The sequence below is a fragment of the Mustela nivalis genome (genome assembly GCF_964662115.1).
Source record: "Mustela nivalis genome assembly, chromosome: 6".
Classification (NCBI taxonomy): Eukaryota; Metazoa; Chordata; class Mammalia; order Carnivora; family Mustelidae; genus Mustela; species Mustela nivalis.
The window spans coordinates 62926936-62951659 of NC_139025.1; the positions used below are offsets into that span (position 1 = coordinate 62926936).

At 43.1% G+C, this 24724-nt stretch overlaps 2 long non-coding RNA genes across 4 annotated transcripts in view; one reads left to right on the forward strand and one right to left on the reverse strand.

Moving 5' to 3' along the window:
- The window catches only part of LOC309868257, a 104533-nt gene that overhangs the window by 52856 nt on the left and 26953 nt on the right, over positions 1–24724 (forward strand). The window contains exon 3 of the long non-coding RNA XR_014313606.1: positions 13046–13119. This is a non-coding gene — a long non-coding RNA (uncharacterized lncRNA). The remainder of the gene's footprint in view (positions 1–13045; positions 13120–24724) is intronic.
- LOC309868255 overlaps positions 11254–24724 on the reverse strand; it is a 32958-nt gene continuing 19487 nt past the window's right edge. For 2 of the 3 annotated variants that reach the window (XR_014313602.1, XR_014313603.1), the window contains one exon: positions 21616–21695. This is a non-coding gene — a long non-coding RNA (uncharacterized lncRNA). Of the gene's footprint in view, positions 11588–20566; positions 20656–21615; positions 21696–24724 lie in introns of those variants that run through there. The other variant, XR_014313601.1, reaches the window with a different exon arrangement.

The following is a 24724-nucleotide window of genomic DNA, read 5'->3' on the forward strand; positions in this document are numbered from 1 at the left end:
GTGTTCCTAACCACATGGATTGTCACATTATCAAAGAAGTGGATTTGCTCTCTTAGCCCTTGCTCTAATCAGGGACTGCTTTTGTAGAACTCCTTTTCTGGAAAATACATGTCACTATACATTTAGTAACAGGTGTTCAATGGTTTTTCATCGATGTGTGCTAAATCAAAGAGGACGTTGGTGGTGGTTGACCCACAGGGCTTCTTCAGGTACAGCCAAGGTCTACCATGGATAAATGTTGAAGTGAACCATACAACTTGGATTCCTACATATTTAGAGTTTAAAAGGAGCTTAGAGGTTATCCAGACTTGCTTTTTCCTTTTATAAGCAAGGATCTTGAAGGCCCATCAAGTTACTTTCTCATGATCACCAGTCAGGTCCTGGCCTTGTTGGTCCTGGCCCTTCTGAGGCTGTCTGCATGCTAATGCCCCCCTCTGCACTGCTCTCCAGATGCACTGCAGTCCCACTTCGGCTGCACCCCTTCTTGGCTCTCTGCATCTGAGGGTGAAGAGGGTGAAGAGTCAGGCTGGCAAAAATCCTCCCACAAGGTCTCACCCCTCCTCTGTCACTGCTTTCCCTGGAGTCCCACCATGGCCAGGCTTCTCTCAGACTATGGGCAGATTCAGAATGTTGACTTTGGTTTCCTTTGGCTGAGAACCCATGACTTTCCATGAAGAGTATGTTTCAAAGTAGTTCTTCAAAAATGTAATAGCAAAATACTCACCAAAGAAAATTTCAAGAAGACACAAACAAGTGGTTTTTCAACTTTTTGGATGTTTTCCTTGGACATTTCCCCACTACACTCCTCCCTTCCAAGGAATAGGTTGGTTGTTTAACTGTAATCCTCACCTTACTCATTCAGCTTTGTATCCTGCTGTATTCCATTTGTGTTCTTTTAGGATAACTCTATGACAGAAGGATTGGGAGCAAATACCCGGTCTGCTTTTTTATGAAAGCTTCTGTTAGAACACTGTCACCTATTTAGAAAAATAGGTTCTCTATGTTTTGGTAGGACAAATGATAATGTGCTTGTCTAAGACACATTTGGGGGTGGGGCCAGGAGACATGTTCCATATTCCCACTATATCTTTCCATCTTCCTCACTACCCCGTATGAGGCAGCAGGGGTTGCATTCTCTGTCACTGTCAATGGGACGCTGTGCTGATAATCTATGAATCAGAACTCTTCCTTTGCTGCCATGTCCACATTCAGTCATGTCTCCATGGTGGCAGCAGCTCGGCCCCAATCACCATGTTGACCTATTTGTCATCTCGGATCCCTTGTTTTCTGTGAAGGAATTAGTCATAAAATAACCAGCTGTGAAGCCTGCATACCCTACAACTCTATGAAAGCAGAAACCAAGTCTTCTTATAAGTCTTTGGCCTGTTTCTCTATCCCCAGTCTGATGTCTAGCAGAAGAAGACACCTAAGAAATGTTCAGCGAGTGAATGAATGGCTAATGTTAAATTGTGACTGTAGAATAGTCTTCCTTTTTGGTGACTCCAAAAGCAAAACCACAACTAATGGGAACATCCTTGCCAAACTATTTCCTACCACAAGGGAAGAAATAAACTGAATCAGGAATTGAAAATCAGGAAGGCTGAGAAGTATCTTGGGTAGCAGTGATGATTCCTGGTTTCTCCGGTTCTTTCTTCCTAACTCCTCACAGCCCATAGACCTTGGGTATTACAAAATCCTTTTTATCATTTAAGAATTACAAATGCCTAATTTTTCTTTGTTGTCCTCCTTAATTTTGAAGCAAAAAAGGTTTATTTCCCAAGATAGGTGCAACAAACTCAACTCTAGGGGAAACCCCACATCTTCATAAATTTCCCTTAACACCTCAAAATCTTAGTCATGGGCTAACCTAGTTTTTGATGTAAAATTGCTTCTCAGTGGAAGATTACTCAGCAGTAAGAAAGAATGAACAATGTGATAGATACAACCACCTGAATAAATCTCAAAATAATTTTGCTGAAAGAAATCAGAGCAAACAGTATATACCCTGTGATTCCACTTACACAAAATTCTAGAAAATGCAAACTATAGTGACCGAAAGTGGTTGCCTCGTAGGTGGGAAGGGAAGAAGTAGGAGGCAGGGGTTAGAAAAGGGTACCAGAAAACTTTGGGTTGTGATGGGTCTGCTCATTATTATTATGATTGTGGCAATGGTTTCATAAGTGTGTATGTATGTCAAAGCTGGTTGAGTTATGCATTGTAAATATGCAAATTATATTGGGTGAAGTTACACACCAATAAAGCTGTTTTTAAAATTTTTGCAAGGAAATGGAGTCCTATTCCCCACCCTGTATTTCCTACCTCACTCTCCAGCTTCCTCCTGCTAAAAGGTGATCACACCCAATTTTGTTCCTAATGTGCAATCAGTCCTTTTTTATGGTAGGCACTGAGAGTTCTTTGCTTCTTCTGGAAGTAAAGAAAGTATTTAAACTGGGTCACCATTTCCTCCCACTTAATTCCCAGGCCCTCCTGAATGCTACAGAGAAGATTGTCCTCTTCTTTCTGTAGTCAGTTAGGGACTGCTCCCTGCCTGGCTCCAGCAACAGGTTTTTGAATAATCAGCAGCTGCTCTCCTGTGGCTGGCACTTGCATGACTGTGAGCCGTGGTGGGCCATGACTTACCAGCCCCAGTGATAACAATTTTCAGACCTTTCACACGTTCTGGGGGTGCTTTTCAAAATTCCCATCGGTTCTACACAGGATGGCCTGAGACAGTGACCTGCCCATTTGCCCGTTCCTTCTCATATGGTTTCCTCATTGCTCTCCAAGGTGCTTTGGGGTTAGGTACCTCCAGATTGTAGTGAGAAGTGCAGACAGAGCCCCTCCTGAGGAAGTCAGCACTATTCTAATGGTAGAGGTAGTGCTGGAACCTAAGGAAGGATTGGGAATAAATCCCTGGAATATACAGAGGCGAGGCATGGTTGGCCTGCTGAAATGCTGCCTGTTCTCCCATCTTGCATAGACCAGAGGTTCAAGGGTTTAGGTGGTTAAGTAAGTAGGAAAGGCCTTCCATTAGAGCAGGGCTACTCACACCTGTGCTGGTCTGGGAATAAGTAAGAAGTTGAGACTAAGTGTTTAGAAACCTTTATAGCAATATGCCAACCTGATTTTATAACTGTTGGATCTAAGAACAAAAAAATTGTTCTTCTATTTCACATGTCTTTTACTTCAGACTCTTTTCGAGTAATTTATTTTTATGTTAAAAAGTTGGAGTTTATAATAGATTGGAAATTACCCCCCACCCCAAAAAAATGAACTTGCTCTTCACTATCAGTCTTTCGAGACAGACTGAGCTAATTCCATGGCCTCTGAAGGACAGTTCTGGGTACCTGCCTTCTAAAGACGTGGTAGATGAGCTATGGAGAGATGCGGACAGTGCCAGGGAGGAAGAGGACAAGGAGTCACCCTTTGTCTCTAGTTCCTTCTCCTTGACCAGACTGTGCATGCGTCCCTGGGGAAGCACTGCACCAAACATAACCCCACTTGAGACAAAATTTGAGGGGACTGCCATCAGAGGAGGAGCAGGAAAAACTGTGGTTATCACCTGGAACTCTTGCCTTAGGTCAGCGTCCTTCACAGTGCACCTTAGGGGCAGGTGGAGGAAGTAGCTGAGAAATAAGGATTTGAGCGGAACCATAGCTCAAGCCTCACTAGTGTGGAGTGAGCTGAAATTGGGAGTCTGACTTAAGAGAATTTCCTACATTTAAGACCTGTACTTGAAGACTTTTCCATTGTATTTTAGGTCTGTCTCTGCTGGTCCCAGCTCTGTTTCTGTAGTAAATCATGGTGTGAGGTGATATTCAGATTCCCAGGGGATGTGGAACAGACCACTGCCCTGCTTGTTCTTGAAGCAGTCAGCTGACCATCCCCTCACGCTGCCATATCCTGGAGAGGTGATGGGGGCAGAGACAACAGCTTCTTCTTGTTGCCTCTTCTGGGACTCAGTCTACCCTCATGCTGACGATGATGTACTCCTTGACTGAGAGGAGACAATCAGGTTGGGGGGGTTCTGGCTCTTTAATATGAGAAAAGCTTCTGTCCTAGCTTTGGAGGAGAAAGGAAACACCCAGTCCACTTGCTTTTTTGTTAAATTAGAGGGTGCTTTCTGCCTTGTAAATTCTCCTGAAATATATGTTGCCTTTGACTTGGTGATGACACAGGCATGTCTGAGTGTGCCTGCTGTGTGGCAATGCATTCTTTCTAGCCCCAAGTGTTAGGGTGCAGGGAAAGCTGCGAGTCGACTTTGGGTGTCTTGTTGGTTGGCGCCACACTGGGAGGAGGCTACTGGAAAGCAGAAGCAGGGTTGGAAACTTGGCGATCTTTCCTCTTGTGCCAAACCCAAGTTAGTGACAATGCAGTCGTAATTACTTTCTTTAGGGATATTTTGCATTGTCTGGAACCATCTGCAAGGAGTTTTAAAGGGAATGACAAAGGAGGACAGGAATAACAGGAAGGCTTTTACCAGATAATGCAATAGTAACTCGTAAAGCCAAGGTGGCACCTGTTGGGGATGGAGTGACTGACTCCCTTGGTCAGGGAGAAGAAGCCTGTGGTCCTAGGTCTTTACCTCTTCTGGTTTCCTGCCCTGAAACAGGGACAACCTGAAAAAAATTCAACTCACAGCCACCGGCCCCCCAAATTTAGCAAGACTTTTCCAGTATGAAACAATGTTAGTAAGCATTGGACTATGGCAAAGATTACAACTAATACAGTGTTTCAAGAAAGAGGGATGGATGGGTCTAAGGACACAGGAAAGGCTCCCGGAAAAGTGGGACTTGGACTGGCACTGAGTCCTTCCCTCCTTTGGAATGGAGTGTGAGTTCTAGACTTAACGTTGGATGAATATATAAGCTCTCTGGGCCACACGATGGGGAAGATAGCAACTACATCCTACGCTTTCTGTGGGCATTAAATCCTAGCTGAGTACATGCTTATTAATGTTCCCTCCCTTCCTTCATTTTTGTGGCTGCATGGCGTTCCTTCTGGGATGAATTCCTGGGAATGGCTCGCCAATTTGGATGCAAAGCTTAGATTTGCAAGGTTGTGATTTCTCCTTGTCGGGAGGTAATACTATGAACAAAGCAGGGGTCAAGAGAAGCTTTTCCTCACTATGTACCCGGGTCCCTCACTGGGCTAAGTATGTCTCTCTTAAGCTGGCAACTCCAAGGGAGAGAGACACTTTGCCCAAGTACTCACTTAGCTAAAAATACCAGAGTTCTCAATATTCATATTATGATTCATATTAATCAAGGTCTTGAGTAGTAGCTTCCTTCCTAGCCTCTCCTAATTTAGAAACATTTCCCCATTCTACTATACGCAAAATAGAAAGTTCTAAAATCCTAGCTCACCCCAGAGTGCAGTTCATCCTGGAGAAAGGGCCTTTAAAGTGCCTTTAAAATTTTTCCATCAGTAGGAAATTGATCATGCATAGAGAGGAAGTAGAGATGATGGAGAAGAGCCCAGACTCGGGATCCGAAGTATCAGCACTTGCTTCCTGGCTCTACCACTTGATGAGCTACGTGAGTTTGGGTAAATTATTTAACCTCTTGGTGTCTGATTTACCCATCTGTTAAATGGGAAAATAACTGTGCACATCTCATAAGGTTGCCACCATAAGTAAAGGAATTGAGATGTATATAAAACACTTAGAGCACTACGTGGTCAGTGTAAGTAATAAACATGGGTTGGCCATAATTAATATTATGTCCTAGTGAAATGGGGAGAAGAAAGGTTTCAGGCCTTGAGGGATACTGTGCCCTAAAGAAGAGGGCACCAAGAGAGCCAACACTCACAGGGCCTGGTGACAGTGGGAGGGGGGGAGAAAAGACTAGGTGATTGGAACCCAAGTGCCAAATCCTAATGCAATGACTCAGGTTCAGTGGTGGGTGTTGAAATTGCCATCAGAGAGACCATTAGAATTTGACAATCTCTATTTTAGATTATGGAGTTCCTGGAAACTGCCTCTCTGCCAAGCTGGCCCAAGACTTGTTTTGGTGAGGATGACGTGCTAACATGGGACTGAGTCAATAATAGGTCCTTTGTTCTGCCTTCTGGACCTCTGGGTGCCACTGTGTGGACATTTGCAGGTTGGCTGGCAGCTGGCATCTTAAGGGTTTGGGTTGTTATCAGATGGACACTGACTAAACAGAGTCCCTCCCGACCGGGTGGTGTGTGCAGCAGGGCACGTAGGCCCACATACCTCGTATCTGTGCCTGGGCAATTACATCCCAGCCACCCTACCCCATTCCAAGGCAGCCGGAGCCAGCTGGGACATAGTTCCTGGGGAGCAAGCCAGGTGTTTTTCCCCTTTCATCCTTTTTAATTCCATAGGCATTTTCTTCTAAGCTTGGGCTCTAACTGCAATGTCCAACATGAAAAAACAAATCCAAAAGGCAGGAACTGAGCTGGGTCTGCTCATGGTGCTTCATTTTGTTATTTGGAAATAAAGCCAAGAGGCACAGCCTCTGTCCTCCAGGACAGAAAACCTAGAGGCAGCTTGTCCTTTATCCAGCTGCTGCCTGCCCAGGGAGGGTACTGCATATATCAACATGTGCGTGGTTCACTGCCTGGTCTGATCTGCAGGTCTCTCTTTAAGTACTAGTGTGGGTTTCAGAACCCAAGTGTATGAAGTGCATGTCTGGGCATGGTCTTTTGGCCAAGCCCCAGGCTTTGCAACCCATTCAGCTGGTCCCCAGAGCTGACCTCTTACATCGTAAGTGATCCCACGCAGTTCCGATGACTTATGGTTTATGACAATTCACACTGGTTTGGGAAATCTCCCTGCTGATGTTCTCTTATCTTGGCAGAGAGAACCATGTTTGAATACTAACAATTGGTGCCATTTATTGAACACATGCTGTGTCCCAGGCAGCTTGCTAAGGGTGCTTTACGTAGTGATTTCCTCAGTCTTCCTGCAAACACTCCAGCGGAGAGAGTGTGATCAGCTCTGCCTTACACATGAGGACCCTGGGATATGGTGTTGTTAGGTAACTTGCTCAAGGCCACCCAGGTAGGAGATGGTAACACCAGTATTTGAACCAGGCAGTCTGGTCCAAAGGGCATTCTTACCCACCATAGTGCTCACTGCCATTGTGTCTCTCTGCTTATACATCTCCAAGGATTAAATCAATGCCTGAGAGTGATCATCCTCATTGTTATCATTAGTTTGATCAACCAGTGGGGCCCAGAAGCCTCTACCTGGTTGATACTTTGGGTTAATTTGCTACATCTTTGATATTAGGGATAATAACAAAAAAATTAAGTTATTTCCTTATGGATTACTACTACTTTGATTCAACAAATATTTAATGAGCATTCACTTTGTGCCAGGCAATATACTAGACCTAGCAAAGGGGGTTATTACAGGGTATTTGCCCTCAAAGAACCACACTCTAGAAATGTAAATAATCTTAAATTTCCAAGATGGGCCCTGTCTTCCTCTTTAGTCTCATTGCTTTGCATCCTCTGCCTTTGTGTCCTTTGGTTTGTTGAGCTTCCTACCACCTCAGAGCCTTCTCACCTTCTGTTCCATTGGCCTGAACCACTCCACATCTTTGCCGCATTAACTCCTCCTCATCCTTCAGGTCTTGTCAAAAACCGCTCTTATTTAGGGGAGTCTCTTACAGTCCTATAGATTACGTTGGGATCCCCCTGTTACATCTTATCGTAGCTCCCTCAGCAGTAAATTTTTGTAATTATTTGCTCTATTCACCAGCTCCTTAAGGGCTTTAATAACATTTTTGTTGTTGACCATCATACTCCCAGCACACCATAGATGCTCACTAAATACTATGAAGGGAACAAAGATTATAAACAATTTATTAGAGCAAAAACTGGAACGTGTTCATCTCCAGTCCTCCAAAAATTAGACATCAACGCAGGATTAAACGTGCCAGGATTTTATTCGAGGGGAAAAAAAAAAAAAAGAGGGGGGAGCATGGATAGCCGGGAGGGTCGTCAAACTATGATGCAAGTCTGATCCTAGAGCGAAGAAGGGAAGACTGGAAGGTGGGGAGGACCATTAGTTACATTCGGGTGCAGCCTGGGCAGGTTCCCAGAGGCCAGCCAAAGTTGAAAGGCAGAGGAGTGCCCTCTGGCAGGAACAGCAGCTCCCCCCCACCAACCCAGCCCCCTTCCCTGATTGGCTGGGCGTGCCATGGGAGGCGTGACCCGGCAGCAGGGCGTGGCATTCAGAGGCAGCTGGGGGCAAGGCTCAAGTAGCTTCCTGCTCCCTGAGGTGCAAGCCTGGGGGGCTTGTTTTCCTGGTGGCCAAGTAGCAGTTCAGAGGCAGGAGGGGACTACATCTAGTTAATAGGGAGGACAGAGATAACCGAACAAAAGGTTGGGGGGATCTTGATTCTGAGGCTTAGCAAGTATTTTTTGGACACTCACTATTCTTTGACACTGAGGAAGATACAGTAGGATTGGCTGTACATGGGCTTTCTTCAAAAAGATTTAAGCTAGTTAAGAGACAAAGTAAACTCACACGCATTCTTCTGAATCTCAGCTTTCTTGCATCTAAAATGAGGATAACTCCATCTACCTGGTGTGACGTGGGACAGGTAGACGCAGTGGCTTCCTAGATAGGGTAGGTGTTCAACAACTAAGATTTGAATGAATTTAAATAATAACGATTCATTGCCTCACTTTTTCAGCTTTTTTAGTCACTTCAACAGGGCTGAGAGTTTTCTAAGTTTTCGAAGAAACTTTTGGCTTGAGATGTCTGCTTTCGATGTAATTACTCTCATCAACAGTCCCCTGAGGCTTTTTTTAAAAAAAGAATATTTGAAGTAGAAGAACCACAGTTTAAATATGTGATCAAAACCAAGGAAAGATTTAGTGTCGAGTTACTACACTGAAGGAAGTCTCTGGGAAAAGGCTCCTTGGTGTGTGGTTGGCCCAGTGAGCTCACTGTGGGGGTTGGTTCCTTAATTCTTAACCTCAAGGCAGTGTTCAGTTTGTTCTCGGTTACAGTGCAGTCACTGGGACATTGCTTAATCAGGTTCTTTCCATAGGCAAAGGCTGTTGATCCCTGCGGGAACTGGAGATGTGGGGTGGGGTGGACCTTCTCATTTTCCCTCACTGCCAAAGTAAAAGGGTGGTCTGCCTTTGCCTTTCCCCACCCCCAACACCCTTCTGCTTCTTTTTTTTTTTTTTTAAAGATTTTATTTATGTACTTGAGAGAGAGAGAGAGTCAGAGGGAGAAGCAGACTCCTTGCTGAGTAGGGAGCCTGATGCGGGACTCGATCCTGGGACTCCAGGATCATGACCTGAAACAAAGGCAGTCACTTAACCAATTGAGCCACCCAGGCACCCCTTTTTAAAATTTTATTTATTTGTTTTAGAGGCACAGAGAGAGAGAGAGAGACAGACTTTTTTTTTTTTTTTTTTAAGATTCTATTTATTTATTTGACAGAGAGAGAGAGAGGTCACAAGTAGGCAGAGAGGCAGGCAGAGAGAGAGGGGGAAGCAGGCTACTTGCTGAGCAGAGAGCCCGATGTGGGACTCGATCCAGGACCCTGAGACCATGACCTGAGCCGAAGGCAGAAGCTTAAAATACTGAGCCACCCAGGCACCCCTAGGACTTGATTTTAATTCACTAGGATTTCCAGAGCAACTAAGTAGTAGATGTAGATACTGTGCCTCAGTATTCTCATACATAGAATGAGGGGAATAGACTGGCTACAGTATCAGATGTATATATGAAATGTGAACTAATCTAAAAAAAAGTATCACGGGAATGAAGAAGAAAGAGGTTTTCTGGGTGAGGAGGCCGCATGTGATTCAGGAGTCACTGTTAATCATTGAGAAAGAGGTGAAGGAGACTCCATTCTGAGGAAGTAGCATGAGCAACAGCCAGGTGTGTTTGCCGTATTTTTTAAAAAATATTTTATTTATTTATTTGACAGAGAGAGATCACAAGCAGGCAGAGAGGCAGGCAGAGGGAGAGGAGGAAGCAGGCTCCCCGCTGAGCAGCGAGCCCAATGCGGGACTTGATCCCAGGACTCTGAGATCATGACCTGAGCCGAAGGCAGCGGCTTAACCCACTGAGCCACCCAGGCACCCCGAGACAGGTAATTTTTAATGGCTGGAAGACAGGGAGGGATCCAAGGACAGATGAGAAGGAAAAGGTGGCGTGGTGGATGAGCTATGGTGGTCCTTGAAGAGCTTGTTCAGAAACATCCTTGGTCAAGGAGAGCCACTGATGTTTTAGAAGCAAGGGACAAAGTCTGAATTATTTGGGAAAAAAATCTCTAATTGAAGGACAAAACCAAGACAGAGTAATACAATTAATTTTGGTGAGAGAGAATCGTTTCCACAAAAATGGAAGTAAGAGGGCAGATCTGAGAGATAAAATGATGTGGCAGTAGAGAAGAAGAGGGCTTTGAAAGTTTCAAGTCCAAGGTTTCAAGCCCATATATACTGGGGTCAGGAATGAGGCAGGATGCCGCCGAGAATAGGAACTGAGGAGGAGGTATCTGCTAGGTTGGGAATGAGGGTCTTCACAATAGATCATGCTGAATTGGAGGGGCTGGCAGGATGTGTGTCTGGGGGCGCCTGGGTGGCTCAGTGGGTTAAGCCTCTGCCTTCAGCTCAGGTCATGATCTCAGGGTCCTGGGATCGAGTCCCGCATCGGGCTCTCTGCTCAGCAGGGAGCCTGCTTCCCTCTCTCTCTCTCTCTGCCTGCCTCTCCATCTACTTGTGATTTCTCTCTGTCAAATAAATAAAAAATCTAAAAAAAAAAAAAAAAAGATGTGTGTCTGGATATGACACTGGAATTCAGATCTGGAGCTCAAGAATATAGTCAAGGCTGAAGATGAAGATTTGGGAGCTGTCATCACAGGGGTAGTAGTTGGAATGGCAAATTGTTTCACTTCCTCAATCACCTAAAGAAAGGCATGGGTTTCCAGTTGCATGGACAAAGGCAGGTGGAGGGATGTTGGGATGTTTTCTGGTGCCTGGCTGGCTACTCCTGATCCCTCCAACACAGCCCTTGGATCTTTGAGATTCCAAGAAAGGAGTACATTAGTCTTACCCTCCTTCACTTAGCACAGCTTTACCTCTTTTCCCTCAGTTGTCCACTTCTAATTCTGCAAACAACAGCTGGAGAGGGTGAGTGAGGTTCAACTTAGCAGCTGTGTGTTGGGAATCAAGAAGGCATCCAGGATGAAGATACTTTCTGGCTACAGCTGCTGCCAAGATGAGTGTGTTTGTGTGTGTGTGTGTGTGTGTGTGTGTGAGAGAGAGAGAGAGAGAGAGAGAGACATAGGAGAGAGAGAGAGATGGGGGGATTCATAGCAGGGAGTGGGTAAACACTGCTGGCCAACTTTCTTTTAAGGGTGGTAAATTAGATATTCTTAAAAAGTTTTGATTCTGTATCAAGGACGAATTCATTTCATGTTTTATTCCAAATCCTGATGATGAGAACATTAGAAATCGACCTTTCTGGATCCTCCTGTTGCTGGTGACCAGGCTTTGCTCACATACCCCGGCCACCTTGGAAAACGGAGTAAGCTCAACACTCTGGAAGCTGCTTCCAGGCTGGTGCCTCAAGTTGAAGCACAGGGATCTAGAAAAATGTGAGAAGATGAAAAGTTCAAGAAAAGGCTATTGTTCCTAATCCCAGCTGAAGAGAGGCCTCTTCCTGGAGAGTGATGAGGGATTTGGGTGTGTGGTTTTTGTTCCTGGCCAAACATAAGTCTTGAGTTGTGTAATCTGTTTCTAATCATAATTTGGATTATCCCACACACTAACCAAATGTTTGTTTGTCTGAAGAGGCCCATCTTCAGGGCCCAGAGAGGTCTGATAAACCTCCACACAACAGCCCGTGTACTTCTGGCTGGTAGGCTCTTTCTGAAACTGGCAGGCAAAGACCGCTGCCTCTTTGTGCTCAGAAAGGGCTGGAAGTTCCTGTTCACAGTGTCCACACTTCTTCAGCCCGAAGCTGTCCCCTTTGGTCACTGTTGATATAATCCTTTCAGGGACCAGTTGGAAATGGCCGGGTGTTGTCCCTGAGGCCAGGCCCAGCCACTGGGGCCATGTCAGGTGTGGAGGCAGGGCTCCTAGTAGGAAGCCACAGTGACTACTGAGACATCAGAAGTTTCTGGCTTTCTCCCAGGTCTCATTTTGACAGACAGGAGAGAAACCAAAGAGGCAGCCTGAGCTAACTAAAAGCTAGCTTAAAACTTAGCCTCTTAGGGGAAAAAATGAAACCAGAGAGGGAGACAAACCATAAGAGATTCTTAATCTCAGGAAACAAACTGAGGGTTGCTGGAGTGGAGGGAGTGGGAAGGTTGGGGTGGCTGGGTGATGGACACTGTGCTGTGGTGAGGGCTGTGAATTGTGCAAGACTGATAAATCACAGACCTGAAACAAATAATACCTTATATTGTAATAAATATAAATTAATTTTAAAAAAGAATCCCCTAGTAAAGGCCAGGGAAAAATTAAAGCAACAACAAAAACCACTTAGCATCTTAATAGTCCATATTCCTTAAGATAGTATGAGTTGGCAGTTTACTCTTGAGGACCAAGTAAATTCCATTGATTTTGAAAGTAGCCAACTTTTAAGCACTGTTTCACCCAGTTTGGAATTACACAGTTCTTTAAGAAGGAAGGGTTGCACTTCAAGACTACAACAATGGCCTAGGAGACGAGGCAAGGGTGGTTTTGCTAAGTCAGGGTATGGGTGGCTTAGAGAAGATGAATGAATAAAAGGAGGCAGGCAATTTCACAGATGAAAATGGATCCCATTTCATTCATGATGTACAGGAAAACTTTACGTCATTACAACACTTATGGTGTACAGATGACATGGGTCCCACCCCTGCTGTGAGCACAGGACAGGATATGAAGAATTCCACTACTTTGTCACCATTAAAAAATCTCTCTCCCCATCTCTCTTCCTCTTTCCCTGCACATGCTTGCGTGTATGCGTGTGTGTGTATGTGTGTGTGTGTGTTTTCAAAAGAAATATTGGTAGTAGTTTAGAGGACAAGACATATAATTGATGTATTTCTCTTTTCAGGTCTTAGGAGGAAATACTTAAGAAGAGGTGATTAATTACTGTCTGAAAAGTGCTTTGAGATCCTCTGAAGGAAGGTAATTAGAAGTGTGAGATGTGGTTCCTAGATGTTGATTACATGTGATTATATGTAAAGAATGGTGCTAGACTACTTCCGATGCATTCCTCTTCTGCATCTCCAAACAGACAAGTGTGTGCTGGGAAGAGAAGTGAGAAGGGCTGGGAGGAAAAAGAGCAATTGGAACAAAGACTTGTATTTCCTGTGAAGTGAGAGGAAGATAGCCCTGGGGTCTCAGGGTCTTTGCAGAAGACACGCATCTGAGTGGGACCTGGGCCTCCTGTGTTCCTCAGGAGAGTCTGCCTCCTCACCCCTTGAAACTCTGTTGACTTTTAGGGTGGTCTCTTTGTTCAAGTTTTACCAGCGGACTCCATGACTATATCGTCACACGGGAAACCACCTTCCGTTTTCCCAGAAAACTGGAGGCTTGTTTTCTGGGTCATTGTTAGGTGGGTAATAATCACAGAGTATTAAAATCTTTATTATTCTCTGCTCTTATGGAGCTGCTTTTCTTAGAAAGCCCCATATTTTTCTTTCCAGCCAAGTCTTATTTTGGGAGGAAGTTACTCTAATATGATACCTGGTCTATAGCTAGATTGATGACACCTCTCCGACGATCTGTGGTGTCTGACCTCAAGGGCCCAGAAGCAGTCGTGTATGTTGGTTAGACCTCAGATCCAGAGCCCGCTTGAATTCTGGATCTGTTGCTCCTACTCACAGGACTTGAGGCGAGTTATCCAACCCCTCAGAATCACAGTTTCTTCATTTGTGAAATTAGATAGGAAAGGCATCTACCTCTTTGAGTTATTGCGAGCATTCAAAGAGGAATTGTGTCTCACACTTGCAATAGGGTCTTGTATGTTGGAAGCACCAAATACGTGTTTGCTGCTGCTGCTGCCACTACCTATGAAAACTATAGACTCATTGAGAGCAGAGGATTATGACTAGGAGTGCCATCATTATCAAAGTACTCCTAAAGAAACCAAGGTTGATTTAAAGCTAAATGCTCAAGTAGCTAAAATTATGCTTGGCACTCTTCCACTCCTGTTCTTAGTCTCCCCCTTTTTATTCTGGCTTTTCCAAATTCCTGACCTCATGGCCATGGCTTGAGGTTTTCATGACGTGTTAAACATGTCCACCATGAGTGCAAGCAATTAAAGGTATAGATATCTGCAAGGATGGAGTCACACTTTCGAGGACACTGAAGTCTTGATGTTTTTCTGAAAAACAAAGTAATAAATCCTGTAGACCTCTAGCACTTTGAAGCTGGACTTCAGGGACCATCTAGTTCAAGTCCAGAGTAGGCAAATGATTCACCCTTAGAGAACGGGCATAGCTGATTAATGAGAGAATGGGATTAGAGTCTTGGGTTGAACTAGACAATTAAGAACTATGAACATGTGAAACATGGTATGACTCCTTGTAAATCTGCTTCTACTGAGCTACACCACAGCAATACACCATTAGTCTCCAAAAAAGACTGCTATAAGATTGCCTACAAAATGGCATTTTGTGTCTTAAAGGAGATGAAGTTGAGGATGTCATCCTGATCCTGTTTACGCAAACACTTGAGTGGCCATACCTTTCCGTTCTAAGCATTGAGAATGGCCGGCACTTCTGAGACAACTGTTTTCATCTGATGAATGTCATGAACTTTTTATGTGATCATTGATCAAAGGATTAATGCCTTTTGAATTCGCTACTAGAAAGCTCAAGGCCAACTTTACATGCTACCTCTGTGACTAAAAGCCAGTATCTACTACAAATTATAGATGTTCGCTGTGGCTGAAAACTTCATAGCCACTTTTCCTGAGCTGTGTTCCACTGAACACTAGCCATGGCTATTTCTTGGTGTGGGAGAAGAGTTTTGGGGTCCTGGACACTGTATCTTTTACCTCCTTCTTTGATAGTCTTGATGTTTTCATTGGTGTCTTAAATGTTCTGAGGAGTCTGATCATTTAAAATCAAAACAAACAAACAAAATCCCATTTGAACTTTCTTTTTTAAAAATTTATTTGTTTATTATTTTATAATATTTTATATTTTTTAATAAACATATAATGTATTATTAGCCCCAGGGGTACAGGTCTGTGAATCGCCAGGCTTACATACTTTACGGCATGCACCATAGCACATACCCTCCCCAACATCCATACTATTTGAGCTTTCTTGAGCATTGTCCTTATAAAACTTGTTTGACCACAGAATCTTATTAAAATATTATCTCAAAAGTCTAGTTTTATATGAAATATGTTCTGGGAAATACTACCTTTCAATAACATGTTATCAAATCCTGTTTATTGGATTTATGTCAGTACGAAGGTTGTTCATGACAATGTGACTCTTCCTAGTTCTACACAGCAGGGAGAGAATCCATGTGGGGATATTAGACCAGTCAACTGAGGAGGTCTCTTTGAGTTTGAAAATTTGGTGATCCCTGATTTAATAAGTGAAGAAAAGTTCTTCAAGAGTGTCTGCTCATAGAATTACAAATTTAAGTTTACTAACATGAAGACTAACTAGAAATTAAAACATTATATAACAGTTCTGGCATTTTTTAATATCTAATCTAAAAGATGGCTTTAAAAATTATGTTTTTAAAAACAATCTCCCTCCCCTACAAGGAGTATAAGACAAAGAAGAAAATTTCCTTTTGAAAGCATCAAAGTTAAAAGTTATAAAATTTTCATCTGAACTCCTATTGGGTTATGGAATTTAACCCCCCTTCCTGCTTTGATGAAGGCTTACAGAATGAGGGTGATACAAATTCATGGTATATCTTGAGGGGTTGTGCAGCTGAGTTTCTTCCTCAAGCCCATGGTGCATGTAGAACCCGAAATGTCCATTTCCCAAGCACCTTTGCCTTTAAGATCCCTTCCCCTCCACTCTCCATTAAAACTCAACAAACAAAAAGCAACAACAAGGACTTCAAACCCTAGCCACAGGTGTATTACTTAGGTGGGAGCCTGGGACTTGCCTCAGACAACACACTCAGCCTCTGGAGTTGCTCCATTCCTTTGACCAGTGAGCCTAGGCCCAAGGAGAAATTCCAAGGGCAAAGTCACCTTTAAAGAGAAGGAATAGGGGACGCATGGGTGGCTCAGTGGGTTAAAGCCTCTGCCTTCGGCTCAGGTCATGATCCCAGGGTCTTGGGATCAAGCCCCACATCAGGCTCACTGCTCAGCAGGGAGCCTGCTTCCTCCTCTCTCTCGCCTGCCTCTCTGCCTACTTGTGATCTCTGTCTGTCAAATAAATAAATAAAATCTTAAAAAAAAAAAAAAGAGAGAAGGGATAGGCTCTCCTGCTCAGGTCCTTGGTTGACACCCAGCTCCCTCAGCGTCCTACCTGACGTGATACCATACCTCCAATGTCTTTCATTACCTTTCCTCTTGTGTATGACTGTGGGAGGTGTGCAGTTTTGTTATTTCTCTGGCCCCCTTATCTCTCTGATTGCATTTCTGTGTTTTTGTCCATGTGCAGCAATGCCTGCTACATGTCAGGTATTATGTCACAAAAATGCATATGCCCTGGTCCTTGCCCTTGAGTAGAGCACAGTATAGAGAAGCAGATGAACACTGGACACAATTTCCATTCGGTGTGACAAAGACTCCACAAGAGCCATGCGTGATGACCAGGGAGGCAGTAATGGAGGTGGCTTTTGGGTCTAGTCTTAGAGAATGTGTTGAACACGGATTTTTCCATTAATAGAATTACTTTTTTCTGCTTCATGGCAACCAGCCTGTGAGATGGGGAGGTATTGTTCTGGATTAAATCAGGAGACTAACTGACAGAATCTATTAGCTAAAGTCTAGACTCTTATTTCAAGCAATTCAGTGAATGTTCAGGTCTTAATCATTTCAGTTATCAGAGGACAAGACCACCTAGAAAGTAGACTCTATAGAACTTAGTCTCAAGTTTCCCTGATGTAAAAATATTCTAGCGATAGTCTTCGGTTTTGGAAATTCTTAGAATTAGCTTTGCTTTATGTTCAATAATGCCAGTTTCCCGATCTCATGGCAGACAGAAAATAAATGGCATGTTTAAATTGCTGTTTGGATGAAAATAAAGCTCATTACTGAAGAACAGGTTTTAATTTAAATTTCAGAAGAAATTTTACAAAGCGCAAGAATATGTGGGGTAAGCTGGCTCCTTGAGTTTGCTGTTTCTTAGCTGACAAGGGAAGGTGGTTAACAGACCTAGTACTGGGCAGAATTCTGTGGATTTTTTTTCAAGTAACTTTTATGAGTCAAATCCATGGCTGTCAATCATGTGACATAATACCCATCACTTCTCTGGCTGTATGAATAGTTCTCTAATTTGATGTTAGTAGACAATTTCTTTAGCAAATACTCTTTTTTCTTAATACTTAGCATGTCAGGTCTTCCCTTTTCACCTTCCCAAAATTCAATTTAATAATGATTTTTGACTGCTTACATTTATTATATCCAGATCTGATAGTATCTTCATCTTCTGTTCTCTTTGGGTTGAGAGGCTGTCCATCCCAGTGGTTTTCCAGACCCCCAAATCTGAATAGGACCCTTTACCACCCAAACCATGGGGCTGACTTAGCATTTGAAAGCAGCAGGTATTTTCCACTTTTTGAAACTTAGGATCTTCTATTTCCACATCTGAGAGTTTTGCTCCCCGTGTCTGTCATCCTACACACCCTCATGGTATTTTAATATATATATGTGACTCTGACCAGCCCACAAACTCATTAAGAACAAGGAATGTGTCTTATTTGTCTTTGTATTCCATAGTTCATTACATAAAGGAGGTACTTAAGAAATATTTGTTAAATATATTATATGTTTATCCTAAAAGATAATAAATTAGACAATTGGATGTAAGTTGTTTCCCTGTGCAAGATGTGAAAAAGAGAAAATATCACATATGCAGTTCTCAGAACATGACTTCTCATAGCAATTTTTTTTTAAAGGGCAGATCAAGGAATGTCCTCATAAATGAAATGTGAATTCCTCCCCAGTGTGATCCAAGAATCCTGATTTACTTTGTGCTCAAATGGGACATTCTACTTTAGGATCTTGCATTTGTGGATTAGATACTCAAGAAAGGTGATACCGGGGAGCACCTGGGTGGCTAAGTTGATTAAGCATCTACCTTTGGCTCAGGTCATGATCCCAGGGTCCTGGATTTGAGCCACACATTGGGTTCCCTGCTCAGTGGGGAGCCTGCTTCTCCTTCTTCTGCTCTCCCTGCTTATACGCACTCTCTGTCAAATGAATAAATAAAATCTTTAAAAAAAAAAGGTGATATCTGGACTGAAAGTGAAGGATATTGCTGTCTGTGGAAGACTAAGACAAGCTTGCTTCTGTATCTCTCGCCTAAAATCCCAGTAACACAGTTATCGGCTACTGGGCGTCTATTCTGTGTCAGGCATTCAAGAGGCACATGATTTCATTTAATCCTCACAAGCAATTGACTTCCTCTAGGTCAAATAAGTAAAATGTACCTCAAACTAAACCCAGGGACAAGCCTCCCCCAACCTTGGCATTATCCCAGGACTCTGTCCCAGTGGATGAAAGCTTCCGCATCCACTTCCTCCAGCGAGAAACCTTCCCTGTCTGTCCAGCTTCTGAGTCTTGCTGAGGTAACTAACGTCCACCCACTCATAGACACCCTGCATGGCTTCCATTCTGGCTCCAGCCACCATCTGCCCTCCGTGGATGGCTCAGTATCCACCTCGGTCGTCTTCCTTGCCCTCCTCAAATCTATCCCCCGCACCAAAGCTTGAGTGGTCTTCTCAGAACTCATGTATGCCCACATAATTTTCTTGATTAAAAATCCTCTGCTGATTTTCCTCTTTTCTCTTAGGGCACAGACCAAAGTCCTTAACCAGGTCCACCATGCCCTGCTTGGTTTGGCTTCAGATGACCTCTCCAGTCTCTACTCATCTTCTGGGCTTCCACTATTCCAGCTGTTTCCTGAGCCTACGTGGCTCTTCCCTTCCCTTTTAGAGTCTAGGCTGTTGCCCACTATGCTAACAGAGCTCAGCTCCATAGCATCTTTCTCGAGGGACTTCCATGTACTTTATGCGTGTGTGCCTTTTTCATAGTTTTAAATTTATTCATACTTGCTTAATTTTTTTTATTACTCTCTGACTCTCTTGTGAGCCTGTAGGCTGCATGAGGACAGGGTAGGCCTGTTTTCATTCATTAGACCATAGCCCAGAACCTGAAGGTAGTGAATAATTGGGGAGTATTCGTTGTATAAATTAGCACACAAACAACAGCTGCCAAGTAGCAGAACAGATCTGAACTCAGAAATTAACACCCCATGTCTTTGGTGTGTGGCCAGGCCCCCAAATGGCCATTCTCATCAAAGGACCACAGGTGTGGAGACAGAGGAAGGTACACGTGGGGAGTCTGGCTCATGCCTCCCTCTGGGCCAGGGAAGGGATGTCCCCATAGCTTGTGGTACTTCAACACCACCCTGCTCTAACATCACTCCAGGCACTTTGTGTAGTTTCTGGCAATTAATCTCTCTCCACAAGCCTTTCAAGAGGTTAAGTAACTTGCCTACAGTCACCCAGAAATTAGGTGTGGAGCCTGTGTTCAAGCCTGAGCCATTTGGCTCGAGATACACATTTGCAATCTTTTTGCTGTCTGTCCTTGGCTTACTTTGTTCCGTGTCCCCGCCCCCTGCCTCCCCCCACCCGGCCCCCCAGGAGACACTCTCTGATTTTGGTGTCTGCTCTTCTTCTTTAAAATCTGCACCCATTTCTTCTCTAATTTATCCTTTCCCTTCTCTTCCCCTGCCTCTTTTCTTCCCTCTGTCTTCCCTCCCTATCTCCCTCATAATTCCATTAGTGAGGAGAACCATGACGTTATTTACCTGGAATTTATATTTCAGGAAGCTTTTTTTCTCAGCAGCCCGGAGCTTCCTGCCCACTTTGCAACTTTGTAGGACAAAATGCAGATAAGCATTATAAATCTCAAAGCGTGTGTGCTCTTACTTTAATGATTCCTTGAGATACAGTTTTAAAATCACCTCTGATTTTGGGCTTTGAATTTGGACTAGTAAAGGTAGTAAAGGCAATGTAAAGAAAGGGAAATAAACTTCAAAAATGCCTTTTTTTTTTCTCTCCCTATGAGAAGTCCACTATAAATTTTGGAGATGCTTCTCAAATAAAACTAGATTCTTTGGCTGCCTGCCGCTTCCCTCCACATTTCACCTCTTTTCTTGAAATTGCTGGAGCCTGTCTCAGGACATGAGGTCATCTGATGCAAGAAGAGAGTGTTTAGGTGCCACAGGTCCTATAGAGGGCTCAGGCACACTGATTTGCATTTCTGGGTCAGTGTGATTTCACTTTCATTGAACCGTTGTACTGACCCTTGTTTTTCCACACTTTGACTCTTCCCACCCTCTGAGAGCAATCAGTGTGCTCCCCTTGCAGACAGTACTTGGCCCCCAACACCCCAAGTGTGCAGACTACCCACACTGACCTTTTCAAGGTGCCCAGCATCACTAAGGTGCTTTCAATGAGACACTGGCCAACATTTGAGGTGTCTCTGGATGCAGCTTTTATTCACATCTAAAAAGGTAGTTTTGTGTGTTAATAACAAAAATGAAATGAACATTATAGGATATGTTTTCAGATATGTCCATGGTGGTCATGGTTTTGCACTTCCCATGTGGGTGTTAATCCTTGATGTCTTGAGAGCAACAATGGAGAAAGACAGATATCCTATTCTCTCTCTTTTGTATGAGTCATGCCGGGAATTTGGTGAAGACCCGCAGTGTGTCAGGGGGACATGACACATATCTAAGTCTTTAGAATAAGGCTCTTTCCAGGCACCTGGGTGGATCCGTGGGTTAAGTGTCTGTCTTGGGTTCAAGTCATGATCCAAGAGTCCTGGGATTGAGCCCCGCGTCAGGCTCCCTGCTTAGCAGGGAGCCTGTTTCTCCCTCTCCCTCTGCTGCTCTGTTTGTGCTCTCTCTCTCTGTCAAATAAATAAATTATCTTAAAAAAAAAAAAAAGGAATAAGGCTCTTTCTGCTCTCTTATTCACAGTGTAATTTCTGTTAAGAGGGAGCAAAGACCCCCGAAAAGATTTAGTTACTTGTGCTATCATAGATATAGGTCATTAGTTGTTCGTCTGTGATAAGGTCCACCTGGCTAGAAGACCCTTGTGCAAAGGTAAATGTGCATCATAAAATGCAAAATGCTGTACAGATGTTGGATATGAACCCGATGTTAGAATAATTGAGATCAAATATGAATGAAATGTCTGTCTCCCGAAGCATTGCCTCAATCACTGAGAATAAGTATTGCCTTTTTCTTATTTATTGCCGTTTTCTTAGGAGTAATAACATAATTGTGTGATACGTGAATTATATCTTGACATTGTTTAGAAAAATGTAGTAACAACATTATCAAGAAGATAGGTAAACAATGAGAATCAAATAAAAATCACCAATATTCCCAGTTCCCAGAGAGAACCGCTGGTAGCATGAATTATTTTCTCTTGGTTTTGGTCTGTGAATACTGACCTAATAGTGCAGTAAGTCATGTTGAAATCTTTTTCACAATGTGTTATGAACATTAAATATTCTTCTGCTTCTGCACAGTGTTCTGTAACATAAATGTTTTATAAAGAATTTAAACAATTCTCTGTTGTTGGACATCTAGGCTGTCTCCGAGTTTTTGACAATATGTGTAGCTCTCTAATGAGTATCCTTATGGCTATATTTTAAGCACCTCTATGATGCTTTCTTAGATGAACTTCTAGATATCTAGTTGCTAAATCAAAGAGTGCTCATTCTTTTAAGGTTTTAAAGCACACACACGCACATGCACTCCTTCAGAAAGGCTGAATCAATTTATGCTAGCAGTGTATATCACTGTACTTATTTTTATATATATTCCCCAGCACTCCATATTATTTTCAATATTTTTCCAATTTGACAAGTGAAAAATGGTGTCTCGTGCTTGCAATTTCCACTCCTTAGATTCTTAATGTCCTGAAGCATCCTTTCACATGATTATCGGCCATTTACAAGTATTTATGTCCTTTGAACATTTTTCTTAGGCACTGTGTATCTTTCTGTCAATTTCTAAGGTTTTTAAAAGCTAATAAGGTTATTAATTCTTTGTCATCCTTTTGATTTGAGTTTAAAAACAAACAAACAATCAAACAAACTTCTTAAATGAAAGTGATGCGGATTTTTCCTTAGAAAGAAAAGCAGCTGAAATTGGTGACACAAAGTCTGCTCCTGACTGTTTTCACCTGGTGTGCGCATGGGTTTGTGAACTTGGTGTATGCCTCAGTTGCTTTCTGGCAGAAACTCCCAAATCAAGAGTCAGAACACATCATCTTTACGAATAGTTGTGGTTTCATTTTGAGATAAATAATTACTGAAGTTAAATAAGGGAAAATTACAAATACTTTTAAGCATTTGCCAATTTTGTATTTATATCATCCACTTCCAAAGACTTCCAATTCCAAATATTTTTAAAGGAAAATTTATGTTTTCTTCTGCTTCACCGACTTCATGTGTGGGGTTGTTGTTTTCTCTATTTTAGCAGTAATCTAAATCAGGACAAACACAGGCCAGAACTCCAAGGCAGATGACAGGGACTTCTAAGACTGGATGGTCTGCTGGGCTGGGTACTTAAACAGAAGTTGATGTTGGATAAGACCACATCCTTCCTCCCTGTCCCTTCCCTTGCCTTGCTGCCCTCTCCCTCTGTCTCTCTTTCTCTCTTTCCCCCTCCTTCTCTTTAATTGGCTACAGGACATTGGGTAACACTCCCCTTTGCTTCTAGGCAAAAGGAAATAATAGTCCTCTTCTTGCCTGAGACAAGAGGTTGGGGGAGGTGGTTGAGTGGCCAGTGAGATCTCTTAAACATTCAAAGGATGATTTTTCCCCTGCTACTTAAACATGTAACTGTGCTCAGGTGTGCACACACTCAGATGCACGTGTGTATTAGCTGGCGCACTTGTGTTGCTCAATCACTCAGTTGTAGATTTTCTTTTTCAGTTTGTCTTTCAGGATGATAAAGTGTACATGTAGTATTTAAATCTCTAAGAAGATTGCTATTTTTTAATGACTGGCTCTAACTCCTTTTATTAACTAATGGAGATCGTGTTGACTACATCTTAACCAAGGAGGTGTGGTGTGAGGGTAATTAAATGGGTCCGTTAAGTTGCCCCTTGTCTGGAAAAGGACTGCCATCTTTTTTTTTTTTTTTAAGATTTTTTTATTTATTTGTTTGAAAGATAGAGATCACAGGTAGGCAGAGGGATAGAGAGAGAGAGAGAAGAGGAAGCAGGTTCCCTGCTGAGCAGAGAGCCCGATGTGGGGCTCGATCCCAGAACCCTGGGACCATGACCTGAGCCGAAGGCAGAGGCTTTAACCCACTGAGCCACCCAGGTGCCCCAAGGACTGCCATCTTTAAACAGAGCAAGGGCATGGCTTGTCTCCAGATTGTGGGGTAAGTGAGGATAATACTTTTAGTGATGAAGTTGGCATTTCCCATCTGTGGTACTTCAAACATAGTCCTCCTTCTCTGTACTAATCACAAATGCAAAAACTCTGCTGATACTTTGACCATCTGGCTTTCCCATCATACCCTGTTTCCATACCTGGAGATTCAGAGCAGACCTTTGATTGATGTTTTTCAAAATACTCTCATAAGATTCAAGGACAGACAGAAAACATTCTTCCCAAATTGCAAATGGTAGAATGAGCATTCATGACTCTTTTTTACTGCTTTAGCATTGTTAATGATCTTAGCTTCTGGATTTTTCAAAAATGCATTTTTTTTTTAAAGCAAAACATTGCATTCTTACTCGCTGCTTATTTTTGACAGTGTCAGAGCTAAGATTTAAGCAGTGGATAATAGTCCCAAGTTCAATGTGAAGTTCAGTGAGTTCTGTATTCTACTTTAATTAAAATATTTACATGTTCATGGTCTACTTTCTCTTCGGGAGCCAGATACCACTTTCATTTGGTCAGCTAGCTGGTTCTGCTAATTGAATAGTCATGTAAAATACCACTTTGAATCTGTTCCAGGGTATGGCATTATTCTGAATTATTACTAAATTTAGCCATTTCCACAGACCTATCCGTCTCTATCTGCCTTGGTACCAAGCCTGGCTTGGGTTTCAAGGGCTGCTTTAGAAAAATGCAGTAAGAGGGCACCTGGGTGGCTCAGTGGGTCAAAGCCTCTGCCTTCAGCTCAGGTCATGATCTTAGGGTCCTGGGATAGAGCCCTACATTAGGCTCTCTGCTCAGCAGGGAGCCTGCTTCCCTCTCTCTCTCTGCTTGCCTCTCTGCCTACTTGGGATCTCTCTCTCTGTGTCAAATAAGTAAATAAAATCTTTAAAAAAAAAAAAAAGAAAGAAAGAAAAATCTGTAGGCCCCAAATTTCATTTTCTCTCCTTAGCCACTCCTCAAGCAGCAATTTGCCTTATTTTTGCTGTTTCCTAAGTTTTAAGAAGAGTGACAGACAAGGTATTGAGCTTTGGTTTCTCTCTAGATTCTGTCATTTTCCTCAAACACAGTCATCTCCTCTCTTAGCCCCTGGTGTGCTGCTGGGGATTACTGGGCCCCACTGGCCAGCTGCTGCCTCACCCCTGCAGAGCTATTTGCTTTTAG